The 12,073-nt window shown below is 42.7% G+C and overlaps 1 protein-coding gene across 1 annotated transcript in view; it reads left to right on the top strand.

Moving 5' to 3' along the window:
- Nucleotides 1-4,692: 4,692 nt before the first annotated feature.
- LOC126427325 (ankyrin-3-like) overlaps nucleotides 4,693-12,073 on the top strand; it is a 123,438-nt gene continuing 116,057 nt past the window's right edge. The window contains exon 1 of the mRNA XM_050089634.1: nucleotides 4,693-4,776. The gene's annotated coding sequence lies outside the window, so the exon portion shown is untranslated. The remainder of the gene's footprint in view (nucleotides 4,777-12,073) is intronic.

Raw genomic sequence — 12,073 nt, forward strand, 5'->3', positions numbered from 1 at the left:
ATCGCATGTGAACCAGTGACCTCGACCGCCAGCAGTCTTTTCTGAGAAGTAATTATCACCATTGTAGCTGAGCAACAGACAAACTGCGAAGAAGGGCGCTGCACATGAGGAAAAAGACGTAAAGGCAGTCTCTCAAAAATGGCTCTGAGCACTATGGGACTTAACATCTTAGGTCATCAGTCCCCTAGAACTTAGAACTACTTAAACCTAACTAACCTAAGGACATCACACACTTCCATGCCCTAGGCAGGATTCGAACCAGTGACCGTTGCAGTCCCGCGGTGACGGACTGCACCGCTAGAACTGCACGACCACCGCGGCCGGCAAAGGCACTCTCTGTCTGCACATTTTATGATATGTTTAATATACAGGTTCACGTCAGATTATATCGCCGTTTTCATTATACAGGGTGTATGAAAAAGAATCATCCGATTTGGCACGTCTACATTTTTGAAACTAACAAAGATATAGGAGGTTGGTCCATTAAGTAATACCCCACATATTTTCCTCAGAACGTATATATTGTTAAGACTCAGAATTTTGTGACAATATACATCAACATGTCTTGTTCATGTCCTATTTTTCTATGTAGTCTCCATCACGCTCTTTGGCTGTACCCCAATGTTGTGGAAGAGCATGTACTCCCCGCTGGTAGAAGCTCTTGAATGCGGGCGTAGCCATGTTTTCACTGCATAACTGGACCTTTCGTCATCACAAGTGTTCCCCGTAGAGAATCTTCAAGCGGCCCAAAGAGATGGAAGTGGGGGGGGGGGGGGGGGGGGGAGGTCTGGACGGTAGGATGGATGCCGCAATGATGTACAACCCAGTTTGGCGATGTGTTCCCGGGTACTCATACTTACGTGCGGGCGTGCATTATCGTGTTGGATCAAGATTTCTGCTGGTTTCTTGTCCGATCGGACATGTCAAAAACGGTTCTTGAGTTTACTCGGAGTCTTCACGTATGCCAATGAATTTATGGTTGACTCGTTGAGTCCCATGGCACCACATCTACCAGAATGACGCCATCACAATCCCAGAATACTGTCGTCATGACTCTTCCGGCAGAGGGGGTTGTAATGAATTTCTTCTTTTGTGGTGAATGAGGATGATGCCACTCCATCGACGGCCTTTTTGTTTCCGGCACAAAGTGGCGCACCCAGCGTTCGTCACCGGTAACGATCCGTGACAGAAAGGTCCCTCTGTGAGTCTCAAGACTCCAGATGAAATGGCTTTTCTTTGAAAGTTGCCGTCCGCTGTGAGCATTCGTGCAACCAGTCGTGAGCACCCCTTTGCATATCCGAGAGTCTCGATCATTGCAGACGCATTTCCACTTCTGACCGACAACTGTAGAGCTCATTATCGATTTGTGTTGCGCCAGTCGGCACGAATAATGGCTTCCGCACGGCTCAGAATGTCTGGAGCAGTGGCTGTGACAGGACGTACCGAGCGTGGCTGATCACGGAGTTCTCTTTCTGGATTTCCTGAGGCGGTAACTTTCTTCTCGCATCGACCAACTGTACGCCTATCAACTGCAACATCGCCATACACGGTATACAAACGTTTATGGATATCCACCACGGCTCGTTTTTCTGCACACAAGAATTCAATAACAGCACGCTGCTTGTAACGTGAGTCGTATGTAGATGCCATTTTGACGCTGTACTACGGATTTGCCATCTGCCAGAACGGTTCGAAACTTCACCGGGCACAAAAAAAACATAAAATGTGAAGCATCAACAGGGACATTTGTCTTTGTACATTAACGGACTTTTCAAAATAATGTGGGGCATTACTCACTTAATGACCCTAGTACAATGAATTATCTTTTATCATTCAAGAAATCAAATGGCTCTGAGCACTATGGGACTTAAGTGCTGTGGTCATCAGTCCCCTAGAACTTAGAACTACTTAAACCCAACTAACCTAAGGACATCACACACATCCATGCCCTAGGCAGGATTCGAACCTGCGACCGTAGCGCTTTTATCATTAATGGGAAACTCAAAAAGGTTTTTTCATACCTTTTCGTAGGTGTTAAATATGCTTCCCTTGACATGAATGGCAAATGTCAATCCGATATTCAAACTGTTCCTCACTATAGCTAGCATGTCCTGAGTTACAGCCTCCACAGCTGCTGTTATGCGATGTCTCAGTTCACTCATTGTTGTTGGTAATGGAGGCAAATAAACAGAGTCTTTTATAAACCCCCATAAGAAATAATCACTTACAGTAAGGACCGTAGACCTGGAAGCCAGTAATGTAAGGGAGAATCATTTGGTCCATTGCGATCGATCCATCGTTCAGTAATCCTTTGATTTAAAAATTCCCGCACTTCCAATTGCAAGTGTGGCGGCGCCCCATCCTGTTGGTAAATGAAGTCGTTCGAATCAGTCTCCAACTGTGGGATAGGAACGTTCACAAGCATATGGAGAAATGTACTTCCTGGAACAGAGTTCTCGGAAAAGAAACACGGACTGTACACCTTTTTGTGTGAAACTGCACAAAACACATTCAATTTTGGAGAATCCCTTTCATGTTGTACAACTTCATATGGTTCTTCCGTACCCCATACTCTCGCAGCATTACGGTCCACCTCTGCATTAAGTGGAATGTTGCCTCGTCACTTAACACTAAGGGTGGGAGAAAACTGTCACCCTCCATCTGGCTGAGAAGAAATGACAGAACTCCACACGTTGCTGCCTGTCACCTTCACGAAGGGCTTGCATTAGCTGAATTTTGTATTGCATCGAGCACACACGTCGACGCAACACACACCAGACGGAAATCGGGGGCATGTTGAGTTGTCGAGCTGCATGGCGAACGGATTTCTGCGGACTCCTTGTGAAACTATGGCGGATGCTTTCGTCGTCTGTGTCACACACTCGGGCACGGCCCGGCGATTCGCCTTTACACAAACAACCTGTTTCTCGCAATAGTTCGTGCCATCGTCTAATGCCCTGTGCTGCTGGAGCATCCACACCATACCGAGTACGGTGAACAGCTATTACCGTCCCGCACTGCACAAAACGTACAACACAAAACGCTCTCTGTTGTCTTTACTAGTACTGAAGAGGGCGTACATGACTGCTGCCTCGCGGGAACCATGTAAAACTTGAGTGTTTTCTCTTTCCATCGGTACATTATTCACGCACATATCTCAAGTAACAGAATAGGTGCATTTTTATCGGGTCATCGTATTTTACACTTAGTTGATTGGAATCGAAAGAAGGTCGGAAAACTAGGAAAGTAATGCTGCTAGCGCAAAACGAAGCGTATGAGGAAGGGGAAGGGTTATTATATGCTGCTGGAATTGCAAATTGATCGGAAAGAATTTTACATTACTGTTAACTTCCTGGAATTTCTAGTTTGCGAGAATTTATTTTTCAAACGCGTTTATCTCGAAATGACTTTTTCTGTATTTGCATGCAGTCTAACTCAAAAAGTACAGAACCGATCATTATGAAATTTGATAGTATGATTATTTATAAAATTACGAAATATTTGAACCATCGTGTCAGATGATATCATGGTTTTAAGGGTATTTTTATTTGCTTAATTAGAGAAAAACAATCCTGAAAATCAAGGTAAATTGTTCCAACGCCTGCAGACATTTTAATATTCATTATTTTCATCTGCACTGAGCTTCATATTCTTAGAAAATAAGCTATTAATGTAAAATCAAAAACTTTTTATTTCAGATAAAAATCGGAATGGCTGCACTGCACGCAATTGGAGAACTATACTCAAGACCTTCAGCGGACATCACAGCCTAACTTTGTTAATTTTGGCTGAAATTATTGAAAAAAATTCACAAAAAGTGTTCGAAATATGAATTGAGTGGTATAAAAATTGCTTAAAATTCTAATTAAATCTTCCTACCCCAAAAGAATCTCGAAAATTCGGTGTCAAACAGCTTCCTCGTGTGGTTCCCCCTCAATCACACATTATCGACAGTTTTGTACACTTTCAGGTGCGAACCCCTTCTCGTCCAACAGGAAGGATATAGAAAAGGCCAAGGACCGTTAGGAAGAGCGAGTGAAAATAAGCAGTCAAGATCTTCTCAATTTTGTAGCTCTACAAATCTAGTCATCAATTGTAGGGCGCATCGCTGGACCGGGACCACTGCCACGGCTGGACGCAGTGCTGACAGCAAGTGAGAGGCGCCTCCAGAGGGCGAATAGTGGTCTGTCCGGGGTGCGTATCTCGGAGAAGGAGAGGGAAAGGCGACTGAAATGAACACCTCGTGGTGGGCAAGTACGTCGCTGTGAGAATGCAGTGGGCTGAGGTTTGGAATAAACAGCGTCTGATGTGGCCCACGTAGCTTTCTGCTAGTCATAAGTTCCAGCCACTCTGTTCCACGATCGCTCATCTCAGTATCTGCAGTTTCGGTGTTCGTGCGATGATTGAAAGGAGGGACCGCATTTCGCGCTGAAACATTTTAGAAATACCGAATGCATCACTTTGCATTACGATGTCAGTATGGCCACTGGATGACACAATACGCGACTTGAATTCACTTACTGGGTTTGCGTAAGAGCAAGATTTCTTAGTGCTTCGACTAAGATGAGACGGGAAAAATACTTCGAATGTCAGACCTATGCAAGGGTTATCGTTGTCGGTGCGGAGGGGGGAGGGGGGAAGGAGTGGGGGGAGGGAGGGTGTCTCGAGGAAAACTGCGGACAGAGTGGGTGGGAGACGGCAGACCAGTCCATGACAAAAGGCGTGTCTCGCTGCCGACCACCACTGCACTGGCTGCCGCGGCGCCCGACGTGTCTGGTGAGTCTCCACGTACTCCTTCCATCAACGTGAAGTATATACTGTGCGTGTATCTTCCGTCAATCTCCTGTTCTCAGTGTTGTCCACACTTAAAAGCGGCGGGTATGAAAACGGGGAAAAAGTAAAGTGAGACCGAGCTGTTTTTCTCTTTTCCTAACTATTTTCCTCTGCCTGTAGCGTGACAGCTCTTATTATGAACTCCTGCATTGTCTCCTGTCAGCTATGATCTTTGGTAAATACTGATTCTTACAGCACAATGGAAATAATGGTGCTACTAGCAGTAGTTATTATTGTCCCGAGTTGCATGGTTTTGAAAGTGGTTTCAGAACGAATGTTGCTTTTGATGTATACTTGTCGGATCTAAATGACAACTGAAGCAGGTGAGGTATCCGCAATGAAGTGGGACAAGCATGTAACGGCAGTTGTGGGGAAGGCGGATAGTCGTCTTCGGTTCATTGGTAGAATTTTGGGAAGATGTGGTTCATCTGTAATCGAGACCGCTTATAAAACACTAATACGACCTATTCTTGAGTACTGTTCGAGCGTTTGGGATCCCTGTCAGGTCGGATTGAGGGAGGACATAGAAGCAATTCAGAGACGGGTTGCTATATTTGTTACCGGTGGGTTTGATCATCACGCGAGTGTTACGGAAATGCTTCAGGAACACGAGTAGGAGTCTCTAGAGGGAAGGAAGCGTTCTTTTCGTGAATCACTACTGAGGAAATTTAGAGAACCAGCATTTGAGGCTTACTGCAGTACAATTTTACTGCCGCCAACTTACATTTCGCGGAAAGACCACAAAGATAAGATAAGAGCGATTAGGACTCGTACAGAGGCATATAGGCAGTCATTTTTCCCTCGTTCTGTTTGGGAGTGAATCAGGGAGAGAAGATGCTAGTTGTGGTACGAGATACCCTCCACCACGCACCGTATGGGGGATTGCGGAGTATGTATGTAGATGTAGATGTAGAGGCTTTCACTCCGCACCAGAGTGTGCCTAAGATGAAACTTCCTGCCAGAACACTTTCCCGCGAAAGGCAAAGTTCCCGAGTTCGAGTCTTGGTCCGACACATAGTTTTGATCTGCCAGGACGTTTTAGGCGACAGTTGCTGGAACACTTCTACAGAGCGGTAATGTACGTAACATCTGTTTGCCAGCAGGAAGAAATTCAGATGCTCTGGGTTCATATATGTTTTCACTAATCTAAGTAACAACATGGAGGAAAGCTGGATGTTCAGTTTATGTGGAGGCTGATTCCAGAAGTTTACTCAACAACGTTGTGCACAACAGTAGCTGTTCGAAACGACGCCTATTTGGAACGCCTGCAGCCTTACGTGTGCAAGTACGTGACGTACACGATGCCACATATCCCAGTCACTAGATCGAATGGGGAGACCAATTTGCATGTCTCCTGCGCTCCCCTCATCGGACGCCTCTTAACGTTTTTTATCTCTTCTCATATCAACAACATCGTCTACATGACACGGTGTCTGTAGAAGTTCAGTTTCGTTGACACATGTTGCCGTAAAATTTACGGTCCGTCACTCAAGTTGGATGGTGTCACGTTATTTGATGTCACACTTTTGAGAACGTGTGTTTTGGTCCGGACATTAAATAATTTGTGCAATACTTAATCAGTTTATTACTTCCCATTCGCTCAGCCACCAAGTCGGTACACACTCAAGTTTTATATCAAAGTCTGCACCATTGCTGTAGTTCACTCTATTTCTCAGACGAAATAACTCTTTTATTTCGTACACATTCTCTCTTAGTGTAACGTATACCCGTGTTCTGTAATAGCTATTGGTTCCTTCTCGTACTTCCCTTGTCTTCTTGATAACCTTATATCGTTTCCGTCGATACACACACAGGTGAAATTTGAGTTCTTGGACCTTTTTTCTTTCCTTCTGTCTTCTTACCTGTCTGTCAATAATTTCGAAACGAATAATGGTCTCTCCACACATTTTTGTATTTTAATGCGACAGTGCTGCTGTGTTACTTTGCTGGCTACTTTACCTTTTCCTTAGTCCCTGGGTGCTCAAACTACTTCCACTGCCTACGTGCTATAGTTCTTTTCCTCCGACTATTACTAAACTCTTCTGAGTAAAATCATTACTTTCCCTACTAATAAAACAAGACTCTCCTTCGGCCCACCTTTACATAACCACATCCCTGGTTCAGCTAACTCGCTTTCGTCTTTAAAAAATTTGCACATTTTAAAATTCTCATATAGGACTAAAGTATTCTCTTTGACGCACGAAGCAATAGGAATTTTATACACACTGCGTTTAATTTAGTTTAAGATGTGAAATGCATACTTCTGTTGGCAGCAGGTAATTATTGCTCGTCTGAGACCTCACTTTAAAGTCGCTGGAAGGCGACATAGTTTTATGAGGATTAACAACAAGAATGTGCCTTTTACCGATGTTTTTATGGGACCTCGCACGATATTTTCCCCCATTCCGAGGTCAGTTTCATTCCGGCGGCACCCTACGGTTTCTGTTATGTAGGTCAGACTCCACCAATGGAGAAAGGATGCCATTTAATACTACATCTAATTGATTTCTCTGTAGAACTTTGTGGCCCTCACAGTCAAAGACTTTGTCAACTTCACAATATATACAGCGAGATCTTTAATTCTGCTTACCTCGGCAATCGTTCAGTTTCTGAGATTCAGTAGTGTTTTCTCTATACAGAAATTTTTGCGAAAGGCAAACTGAGCGGCTGTTAAGAAGTTGTGGTCAGTCACACAAATCAGAATTGTATCCTAGCCACACTCTCATAGAGTTTTGAAAAGAATCGAAGGACCCTAATAGGTCTGTAACTAATTTCGATTATCTGCATTTTTCAAAATGGTTCAAATGGTTCTGAGGACTTAACATCTGAGGTCATCAGTCCCCTAGAACTTAGAACTACTTATACCTAACTAACCTAAGGACATCACACACATCCATGCCCGAGGCAGGATTCGAACCTGGGACCGTAGCGGTCACGGGGTTCCAGACTGAAGCGCCTAGAACCGCACGGCCACACCGGCCGGCATCTGCATTTTTGCAGATCTCTGTTTCCACACTTCATTGAAGTGTGTCAGGAAGTATGGCCCCAGCCATTAAATTATTAGATATGGACTTAATAACTCAGGACCAGATTAAAATAGAAATAAATCTATTGCGCCTGTACCGGGTTTGTTCCCACTTTGAAGAAGTAACCATAATCGCTATATCAGAGATTGACACGGCACTGTGGCACTGATAAACGGTTTTTCATAATTTTTTAGTTTCTTGTCTAATAAATTGTGCTTCGCTTTCTCCACACATTCCCCATCCACAAATTTAGTAGCAATTGCCTCTTAGCTCAGATACTGGGTATGATTTTGGTAACAGTAGTTATAGCTGTATGGCGTGCTACGTAGCGACTACGATAGGTCGACCATTATCTGTAGAAGGCAAGGAAGGACTGAAAAGTGTACCTCTGAATGTTGATAAACTGAGGAACGAATGAGGTAATAAGCCCAGACGAATATGTTACACTGTGTCCAGAACACTCGTGATCACTCTGCCATGCATGTATTGTCCAGGTATGTAAGAGTACTTTAGCATTTGTGTGTTATTGTTGTAGTAGTAATGCTAGTAGCAGTAGTAGTAGTTTTTTTTACTAGTAGATCACTTTTTACAGGCATATCGGACATGTCTTGGTATTACAATTTAAGAAGTACAGGTGAACGAAATTCACTGATAGAGACATTAGAGGCTTATAGACATAGAACGGAAAAAGTGTGACAAGTAGTTAGCCGTGGCCTCATAGTAGGAACAAACCTAGCATTTACCTAAAATGATTTACGGATACCACGAAAATCTAAATTAGGGTGGGAGAATGAAGAGCGGACCATCCACCCTCCCGAATATCAGGCCGGTCGGTTACAGACAGTGCTACCTCATTCGGTTTATCCCTTGCATACAATACTTCAGGCAGCAGGGAACTCGGTTGGATGGGTAAGGAGTGGGTGGCCAAATAAAACAATCTAGCACACAATACGAATTCATCAAACAAAGTCGACCTCTAGAAAAATTACAGAAGTCGGTCATTAAAGAATTATGCATATTACATGATCACAAAATTTAAAGATACTTATTACTCTGAGGTCATCTAGCAAGATTACTCATACTTCACAGAGCAACAGCAGAGGTTCCTTCAAACTTTACACCGAGACAGGCATTTAGTTAAATTCAAACAGAATGAAATTTTTAGTCAGAAAACGAAGGAATCGTTAAGTGAAATTAAATGTATATGAAAACAGGGGAACTACAACCATAATTCTTCCCAAGGGCATGCAGCATTATTGTACGGTTAAATGATGATGGCGTCCTCTTGGGTAAAATATTACGGAGGTAAAATAGTCCCCCATTTGGATCTCCAGATTGGCACAACTTATGAGGCCATCGTTATCAAGAGAATGAAAACTGCCGTTCTACGGATCGGAGCATGGAGTGTCACATCGCTTAATTGGGCAGGTAGGTTAGAAAATTTAAGACGGGAAATGGATAGGTTAAAGTTAGATATAGTGGGAATGAGTGAAGTTCGGTAACAGGAGGAACAAGCCTTCTGGTCAAGTGACTACAGGGTTATCAAAACAAAATCAAATAGGCGTAATGCAGAATTAGATTTAATAATGACTAAAAAATTTTAAACACGGGTAAGTTACTTCAAACATTATAGTGAACGCATTATTGTGGCCAAGATAGACACGAAGCCCACGCCTACCACAGTAGTATAAGTTTTTATGCCAACTAGCTTCGCAGAGGTTGAAGAGATTGATGAAATGTATGATGAGATAAAAGAAATTATTTAGATAGTGAAGGAAGACGAAAATTTGATAGTCATGGGTGATTGGAATTCGATAGTACGAAAAGGAAGAGAAGGAAGAGTAGTAGGTGAATATGGAATGGTGGAAAGGAATGAAAGAGGAAGCCACCTGGTAGAATTTTACACAGAGCATAACTTAATCATAGCTAACACTTGGTTCAAGAATCATGAAAGAAGTTCGTATACAAGGAAGAGGCGTGGAGATACTGGAAGGTCTCAGATAGATTATATAATGGTAAGACAGAGATTTACGAACGAGGTTTTAAATTGTAAGACATTTCCAGGGGCAGATGTGGACTCTGACCACAATCTATTGGCTATGAACTGCAGATTTAAACTGCAGAGACTGCAAAAAGGTCGGAATTTAAGGAGATGGGACCTGGGTAAACTGACAGAACCAGAGGTTGTAGAGAGTTTCAGGTAGAGCATTAGGGAACGACTGACATGAATAGGGGAACGAAATACAGTAGATGAAGAGTGGGTAGCTTTCAGAGATGAAATAGTAAAGGCAGCACAGGATCGAGTAGGTAAAAAGACGAGGGCTCGAAGAAATCCTTGGGTAACAGAAAAAATATTGAATTTAACTGATGAAAGGAGAAAATATAAAAATGCAGTAAGGAAGCAGGCAAAAAGGAATATAATGTCTCAAAAATGATATCGGCAAGAAGTGCAAAATGGCTAAGCAAGGGTACCTAGAGGAGAAATGTAAGGATGTAGAGACATATATCACTAGGCATAAAATAGATGCTGCCTACAGGATAATTAAAGAGACCTTTGGAGAAAAGAGAACCAGTTGTATGAATATCAAGACTTCAGATGGAAAGCCAGTTTGAAGCAAAGAACGGAAAGTAGAAAGGAGGAAGGACTATGTACAGGGTCTATACAAGGGCGATCACTTGAGGACAATATTCAGGAAATGGAAGAGCATGTAGATGAAGATAATATGGGAGATATGATACTACGTGAAGAGTCTGAAAGAGCACTGAAAGATCTACGTCGAAACAAGGCCCCATGTGTAGACAACCTTCAAATAGAACTACTGATAACCTTGGGAGAGACAACCCTGACAAGGCTCTACCATCTGCTGAGCAAGATGTATGAGACAGGCGAAGTACCCTCAGACTTCAAGAAGAATTCAATAATTCCAATCACCCAGAAATAAGTTGTTGACAGATGTGATAATTACCGACCTAACAGTTTAATAAGTCACGGCTGCAAAATATTAACAAGAATTCTTTACAAGCGAATGGAAACACAACTACTAGCCGACCTCGGGGAAAATAAGTATGGATTCCTTCGATATGTTGGAACACGTGAGGCAATACTAACCCTACAACTTATCTTAGAAGATAGATTAAGGAAAGGAAAGCTTACGACAATGTTGACTGGAATACTCTCTTTCAAATTCTGAAGGTGGAAGGGATAGAATAGCGAAAGGCTATTTACAATTTGTGCAGATACCCGGTGGCAGCTATATGAATTGACAGACATGAAAGGGAAGCAATGGTTCGGAAAGGAGTGGAACAGGGTTGTAGCCTATCCCCGATGTTATTCAATCTGTATATTGAGCAAGCAGTAAGGGAAACAAAAGAAAAATTCGGAGTAGGAATTAAAATCCATGGACTAGAAATACAAATTTTGAGGATCGTCGATGTCATTGTAATTCTGTCAGAGGCAGCAAAGGGCCTGCTACTGGAGTCGAACGGAATGCACAGTGTCTTGAAACGAGGATATAATATGAACAACAACAAAAGCAAAACGACGATAATGAAATGTAGTTGAATTAAATATGGTGATTCTGAGGGAATAAGATTAGGAAAAGAGCAAAATAACAGTTGATGGTCGAAGTAGAGAGCTCTCCATGTTACTCTATCCTGTGCAAGCTTCTTCATCTGCCAGTACCTACTGCAACCTACATCCTTCTGAATCTGCTTAGTGTATTCATCTCTTGGTCTCCCTCTGCAATTTTTACCCTCCACGCTGCCCTCCAATAATAAATTGGTGATCCCTTGATGTCTCAGAACATGTCCTGCCAACCGGTCCTTTCTAGTCAAACTGTGCCACAAATTTCTCGTCTCCCCAATTCTGTTCAATACCTTGTCATTAGTTATGTGGTCTACCCATCTAATCTTCAGCATTCTCCTGTAGCAACACATTAGAAAGCTTCTATTCCCTTCTTGTCTAAACTATTTTTCGTCCATGTTTCACTTCCAGGCATGGCTACACTCCACACAAATACTTTCAGAAACGACTTCCTCACATTTAAATCTATACTCAATGTTAACAAATTTCTCTTCTGCCGAAACGCTTTCCTTGCCATCACCAGTCTACTTTTTATATCCCCTCTACTTCGACCTGCATCAATTATTTTGTTCCCCAAATAGCAGAACTCCTTTACTACTATAAGTGTCTCATTTACTTATCTATTTCCCTC

This window comes from Schistocerca serialis, chromosome 11, assembly GCF_023864345.2.
Source record: "Schistocerca serialis cubense isolate TAMUIC-IGC-003099 chromosome 11, iqSchSeri2.2, whole genome shotgun sequence".
In the NCBI taxonomy this organism is placed as follows: Eukaryota; Metazoa; Arthropoda; class Insecta; order Orthoptera; family Acrididae; genus Schistocerca; species Schistocerca serialis.